Consider the following 8,298-nt stretch of genomic DNA (forward strand, 5'->3'; position numbering starts at 1 on the left):
GATTGGATCAACGTCATTGCTCGGATTCAGAGACTGGCACATAAAGACAGATCTAGGCCCATTAGTGTGAGGGAAAGACAGGAAGCTGCTCTTGTGCTGGTCAAGACAGTGCAGACAGAACCCTTTGAAGAAGAGCGGAACTGGTTTACTCTTAAAGCAAAAAGCAAACTCTGGAAAACTTGCAAAAAAGGTATCAACTTGACCTTATTCATGAGAATAGAGTGCTCAGCGTTGGAGGCAGGTTGAGAATGTCATCAGCCACACTTTAGTTAAAGCAGCAAGGTAGTGGCCAAGCATGTCAAGAGTTGTGTCATTGAATTCAAAACAAGGTAGAAAAGGAATTCAATAGGATGATGGTCTTGTGCGAAAAGTCAACATTCAAATAGGACAAAGTAATTTAGGAAAGAAAGGTGAGCGCTTAACGCAACCTTCATTTCTTGATCGTCCAGTTCAAAAATGAGTTGTGTTAGTTGAGCATAATTCATTGTTACATAATATTTATTTCTAAAAACTTTAAAAGAAGCTGTTGATTAAAAGCAAGGTTAATGGTTCATTTCCAAAGTTATGGGAAAATAACAAGATTCATGCAAATTTTCTTTGAATATGGGAATATGAATCTTCTGTAATTTTGGTGGCAGTGTAGCTGTCGCTGAAATATATACATATTTTATTTATTTATTTATTAAAATATGTTTGTGTTTGTTTCTTTGTTTGTGTGCTTGTGCATACTAAATTATATTTCATTATTTGCTGAATGGAATTTTGGTTTTACATGTTAAGGACACCTACTGGCGAAAAAGGAGAATTGGGTCAGTTGGGATACCGTAGTCTTGTGATGCACTTATAGTTAATAGCAGGTAAAATGTAAGTTTCGTTCTTTTGTATCTACAACGTGCATGGAGAAGGATGTATGCGAGAAAGAAGATATTTAGCTACGCTTAACTCTCTGGTTGAAGGGCGCACACGGTATGTTTGTATGTTTTATTTGATTAGTAATGTGTTAAAAGTGTTAAAGGATAATTTCAGAGTTAATTCATAATATCATTACGTGACATGCTGATGTTAGAATGTGATACATTTTATTTCAGTTTTTCACGGTGGTTTGGAGTATGAGAGAAAATACAAACTCATTAACCATCAGTTGGAGGCGCGTGGTTCATCTTTAGCCAGGAGAAAAGTTAAGAGCAGCTACAATTACAATGACCTGTTGACATCACTTGTTTCAAATTACATGATTATTCTACCTCATTACTACCCCTAAATTGCCCCCGTCCCAATTCTTTTTGGAACATGTTGCAGGCCTGAATGGCAGGAATTGATGTATATTTACAAATCAAATGAAGTTGACCAGACAAAACATGAAAATATCTTGTGTTTCTTCTTTTATTTACATTTTCCATACCGTTCCAACTTTTTCTGATTTGGGTTTGTAAAATGTACTGTCTGAATGAGTTGCATTGCTGATTGTCAGATCCTGAAGTCCATCACACCCATTAATTTGTGTACATACTGTATATATTCTCTAGTCACTGTCTATGGCACGCAGCTTCCTGTATTCACTCTCGTTACACTGGTATTTACAGGAAGCTGTCAATGACCAGAGAATACAGTATATGTACACAAACAAATGGATGTGAGGGACTTCATGATTTGACAGTCATCCTCTGGGTCACATACACCTTGGTCCAGAGGAGAGTGAACGGAAGAAACCAGTGCTGGTATGAGAGGTTGTAGTCTACCAAGTTGTTGAAATTGATGTCTGCTTGCCAATTTCAAGTGCCATAGGACAGAGTTAGCTTCTTATCCTTTGTCAAGTAATGAAAATAAGGGAGTCCTTCACAAAAAATAAGTTATAAGTGTGTTACTATTACAGACATACTGTATGTTTGGTATTGTACATATAGGTGTGTTACTAATTCATATTACAGACAAGTTTGGTATGTTACATAGGTGTGCTAACATTACAGACATAAGTTTGGTGTGTTACACATATGTGTGTTTCTTTGGATTGGAAAGAGAAATAGGACCTGAGAGAGAGGAGACAGACCACGCTCTTTGGATTGGAAAGAGAAACAGGACAAGAGAGAGAGGAGAAAGACCATGCTCTTTGCATTGGTCCTATCTGAGAAATGGGACATGATCACACTATTTCTACACCACTGGAATGGTGGCAGTTCTTTTTTAAGGATGTTCTTTTCCAGTGATGTTCTCACTGCTGTCACCCTATAATGTAGATGCACTTTCACCTGAGGAATATAAGATCCGTTATCACAGAGGATCTAATACACCCGAGAACAAAGAGCCTTAAGTCAAACAAGGGAAAAGTCAAGTCAAGCCAGCTTTCATTGCCCCTTCAGCATGTGCGTGTCACATATATACAGGCGAATGACATTTCATTTCTTGAGGAGTACTGTGCAAAATAGAAACAGAATAAAGAAATACTAAGAGGCCCTAGACACACAAGTACAAATTTAAGTTAAAAAAAAAAATAGACGTCTGCATTTTGGTTAAAGCTTGGCAGTCATGTGCAGGTTGAAACCACTGTGGTACTATAAACATATTACACAGGATCGTGAGAAAGGTGTTAGAGTTTGCCACAGCAGCAGTGCACTCTTGTGACCAGAACATGTAACTGACACAGCAAACGTCACACACAAACCATTGAAACCAGATGATGTCCTCGTTTGTCATAAAAAACTAGAAACAAGAACTTTTGACATCTTTGTATTTTGGTTTTCATTATACATGGAGTGGAAAAGAGTATTTATTTATAAGAGAAAAGAAAACATTTCCTTCAGAGTTTCCTTCACCATGAACGACAAAATGAAATCTGACCTTGAGAGGTCAAAGGTTTTAACCTCAGGAACTCAAACATAACAGCACCTGTGACACCCATCCCGCCCTCTTAGATGATGTGGGTTACATGCAGACTATTGGAATGTGATTTTATATGTGTAGCTGACTACAAAAGATCTCAATAAAAAAACCAACTACTAATAATGATCAAAACAAATAAATGAATAAGTACAACATATTCAACATAACAAATTACACGTCTTTTTTAACTACTGATTTTTTGTCAAAACTATGGGCAAGCTCTGCATACAGCACTCATAGGGCCTGATGTTGATTACCACGTTATATACGGCACTCATAGGGCCTGATGGCACTGCCGTCTGTGCAAGTACGGCAATCCAGACTATTCTCATTTGTAGTTCCACGTTGGCGGAACGACCTGCCTAACACCACCAGAGCAGGGGCGTCCCTCTCTACCTTCAAGAAGCTCTTGAAGACCCAACTCTTCAGAGAGTGCCTCCCTTCCTAACTGGCACCTTGGCTTAACTTGCACTTAAACAGTGACAGTTCCGCACTTCTTTTTCTTTCTATGTCTTTTTTCTATTTTCTTATGTAAAGTAGTATTTATTACACCAGGTTTTTATTGCTCTTTGTTTGACTGTTCTCTCCCTTGTACGTTGCTTTGGACAAAAGCGTCTGCTAAATGACTGAATGAATTTAAATGTAATGTTTATGACCTTGTTATATACAGCAGTCGTTGGGCCAGATGTTTTGTGAATGTTTTAAGGAGGGACTGAAACAGGCCAATAGTCCCCTCCTTCTTAAGGTCTAATGGCTTTCCCGATAACTTTCAGTCAGGTCTCCGTGCTAACCTTAGCATCGAGACAGCTCTCATTAAGGCATTAGCATCGAGACAGCTCTCATTAAGGCATTAGCATCGAGACAGCTCTCATTAAGGCCTTAGCATCGAGACAGCTCTCATTAAGGGTTTAAAGGATTTATGCTGTTATACAGGTACAGGCGACACATCAGTCCAAGTCTTACGGTGGGTGTCCACGGGGCGACATGTCTTGCGTTTAGTCGGTATGCGTTTAGTTGCCTGGGGGGCGTGGTCAGAAAATTCAGTTTGGCTGTAGCAAATGTTCCAAGTATATGAAACTTATTAGCAGCTCGCTAGCTAGCCACTAATTACAATGGGTTTTTGCGGCAAGCTAACAGTAATAGTTCAGTTAAGATGTTGCGCTGATTACTTTAATTTGTAATTTGTGAATGTATTCTATCTAAACCATATATATCAGCCAGTTCAATCACGAAAACATGGTATTGTAACATATTTAGCAGCTAGCTAGCTACAATGGCTTTTCAATGGGGTTTCGGTCAAAGTATTAGCGGCAAGCTAACTAATAGTTGAGAGCTTAATTAGAGCTTAATTTAAGACCTACAATATTATGTTTGACCTCACAGCATTCCTGTAGCATATAAACAACAAACCGAGTCGATTAGACGTATACAAGTCGTGTAGATAACCTTTATTCACATAAAATATGTCCCGGTAAATGAGTCCCGATGTCCGCCATCTTTGTTCAAAATGTTTGATTACTCCCGCCCCTATGAGCTACGCTGACTTCCAAATCACCCACACGCCGAACTGATTGGCTCTCAGCAGGCAGCAAGTCGCCTTCATTTGCATAGAGTTAAAAAATCCCCAACTTTCTGCAGCCAGGAGAGCCGACTTTTTCCTCAGCCGTTGTCGGCAGGCAACAAGACGCTTCCATTCTATCCCAATGAGAGCGACACGATTTGTCGCCCCGTGGACACCCACCGTTACTGGGCCTGTGCGTGTTCAGTGTTCAGTGAGTAATGAGTTTTCAAGTTACAGTTTTTTGATAGTTGAGCACTGTGTGTGTTTTTGAAATAAAGCTTTGTTTTTTTGAATATTGTACGAAAGACTCCGTTAGTAATGGCGTGACGTGTGTAGCTCCCTCAGTTAAGATTAACAGTTATATCGATACATTTCATTCCTAGCCAATTCAGTAGCAGTAATAGTTAAGTTGTTAAACATACTGAGTGCCTAGTTTTCCAATCATCATTGTTTCAATTCATATGTGAGGCATTGTGTGCGTACCTGATAAAAAGTAAGTGTGTTTCATGAAGTTAGTAGTGGGATTACATTGTTATTAGCAGCGATTTGCGATTAGCATAATAAATAGCATAATAGTAGCCATTAGCATGTTCTCTTATAGGTGATCTTATATTGACTTATGTAATAAGGATGAGTTCATACAGCTCATACTGTAAATATAATACGAATGAGACCTATGTTGCTTAGTGTAATGTCCACTATTATATGTGTCTTAATATTGGTAATAATATTGGTTATGTGTAATTGTTATAGTGTAACAATCATTCATATTGATGTAATCTAGTGCAGTGCGGATTGGTCCCTATTCCCATTGCAGACCACACCCATATGTACCATCTCATGCAGTGCCATGTGGTGAAAGCAGAAATATGCAGTCTTTTAACCTCAGTAACAAATGGTTTACTCAAAACCTGTTTTCTTCTCATTGTGGAGTGCTATTTAAACCGCGCCGCCGAACTGCGCCCCCCCTCAAAAATATACACAAAAAATAAACACATTACCCAAGACATTCAAGCTCCAATTAGCAACATTACATTATGGTGGTTAATCAAATCAGTGGTCAGACTAAAGGTTATGCGAAAATGAATTCTATTTTCTATTGATAATAAAGAGTTTGGAATTTCCGATTCAAAATCAAAATAAATTGCTAATTAAAATAAACCACTTGTCATTGCAAAATAATGACAATTCATAATAAGCATGAAAAACGATTATTTTCTTTTCAGTATCAGCTAAAAATGTATCTTAATTCCATCATGGAACAAATTATTCCAGGTCACGTGACTTTTCTGTCACTGACAATGTTTCGTGTGGTGACATGTGTGGTTGCAAAGTTAAGCGTGAAGCGTTTTTTAAGTGGCAGCGAGAAAAGAAAGAGGAAAGGGCAGGATGAGAAGTTCAGGGAGAAATTACCTTAGGTAACACACAATTTCCAATCAAGGAATTCGTCCGGGGAAGTGGAAGAATTATCTGATTATGTGTCAAGTTCATCTGATAATGTTTCAAGTGCGGCTAAGCCAAGTGTAGCGATTGCTAGCAGCAGCAGCAGCAGACAAACAGCTTGTTGTGACACCAACTAGCTCTGCCTGCTTTGCTTCTACAAACGGTGAGCCATCATGTACCACAGCTGCCCATATCCGAGACACTGTCACACCCGCACTGACGACACGCATGATACTGCCATGGTCATGAACACAGCTCAAGCACAGCTGGCTGATAACGACAGCAGTGATGTCAACAATGTGAGTAACATCAATGGTGGTGATACAGTGATTAGTGTAGACCCCTATGGCGTGACTAATTAAAAGATAGAGAGAGAATTGAAATGGTTAAAACAGGACCTGTACGATTTTTTGGAAGTTTCAGTTGAAAACATTCAGAACTTTAAAGCATTGATCAAATGTAACATTGTTTTGATTAAGTAATACAAAAGTTACACTAGTAAAACACTGCACTCAAAACCTCATAATTCAAATAATTTACAACTGTTTAATTGTTAAAGTCATATACTCACAATGAAACATAACATTAAAACGATTTCTTTTTTGGGGGGGGGGGGGGGGGGCTCAACATTGTTCTTTGCCCAGGGCCTCCAATATAAAACCGCCCCTGGCGGCAACAAGTGTTATATATATTGGTTGGAGATCGCATGTGGATCACGTGGGACAATGACGTCTTCAGGTTGCGTGAATCCGTGCATACGAACACCAGCCCCCGTACCGATTCAAACTACTCACTTTCTAGCCCCGATTCGGATCGTTGCGGATACCGTGTGCGGATAGGGCTATCTGTATTATGAACAGATTGGACGCAGACAAACTAGACTTCGTATAAACAGCAATTAAGGTTCAGGCTGCCTGAAGCCCACTGCATAGGGAGAGCCTAGAGAGAGCAGACAACACATGGGGGAGGAGTCATTGAGCAACACTTCAACCTCATGAACCTGCACTTCATCACTTTAACCTCATGGTGCAGGAGTCATTGAGCAACACTTTAACCTCATGGCTGAAATACTGTAGTTCTTTACCTCATGGATGAAATAGTTCTCAAGAAACAAGAGGGAAGTTATTTTAAAGAAAGTCTGAGAGAGGGGATGGAACTCACTGGCTGGATCAGTGTGGCCTTTTCCCCCATTGGAGTTCCTGGACATGTCAAGAGTATGAGTCATCAAGTCGTGATAATATCAAAACAAAATACTTCAGGAAACATATTCTGCTTATTACTGTCTGAATTAGTTAGAAAACAAGTATCTTTGCTTCTTTTGAACCTGACGTGTTGTTAAAAAAGGAATACATGAACCAGCATGTCTTTAGTAAGTCAATTCATAGTAAAAACTCAAGAGATGGGGTTGTAGCACAAAGTTCTAGAATCGATATATAACTGTTGAGAGTAAAACTGGGAGACTCCCATATTGGAAACACTAAACAGAATACAGAATCATCAACATGGGACATAAGAAAGACCCTTACTACTTCTACTACTACTACTACTACTACTACTACTATTTACACTGCTGCTGATACTAATACTGCTACTAACCCTATAAAACTATGATGTGCACACCTACCTGTCTGTTTCCTGATTGGGTTTGGTGCATGGATACTCATCACGGTGACGGTGATGTTACTTAATACAGCCCAGCGTCCTCTGTCCCTCTCTGGTCTTTGTGGCTGCTCGTTCAGCACACACAGGTAAATGCCGCTGTTGCCAGGCCGGCTTCGGTCAATCCTGACATTATGAGAGCTTTGGACTGGGAGTTCTGAAGCCCTGGAAGGACCTGATGAGGAGTTGGATATCCTGCTGCGTAAGTGTGGGCCTATGGGGCAGTGTTGGTCATGGTCCAGGCTCTCACTGCTGTAGAAGTAAACACAGGCACTGATCTTCCTCTCGCTCACATCACTCATCATCTTCAGCCAGTACACCACGAAGGGCCGATGTGGCTTTAGACCCTTGAGGGCACAGTCTAAAAGGATGGGTGATCCTTCAGTCACATTCTGTGGAGGGTGCTGCCCATTAACCGGCCCTGTGGACAGGTAAAATATGTCATCATTAAACAAATCTGTGAAGAATATGTCAAATGCACCCATATTGGTAACTTGTATATTTTATAATAGAATAATAGAGACTGCTATTTATATTAACTTCAGTGGTATACAATATTAACTTACGCTTTCGATCTTTGGCTACAATGAAGGTATCTACAACGTGAGGGTCCGGTTTGAAAGGGTAAATTAAATTAGAACTAAAATCACGGACACAAGCATAAAATCCACTCCTTGCTTGTATTTGGAATTTTTCTTCTTCTGTCCACTCTACATTAGCACATGCTTCTGAGTGGGGTTCCATCGTCTGGCTTGTTT

The sequence above is a fragment of the Sprattus sprattus genome, assembly GCF_963457725.1.
Source record: "Sprattus sprattus genome assembly, chromosome: 6".
Taxonomy (NCBI): domain Eukaryota; kingdom Metazoa; phylum Chordata; class Actinopteri; order Clupeiformes; family Clupeidae; genus Sprattus; species Sprattus sprattus.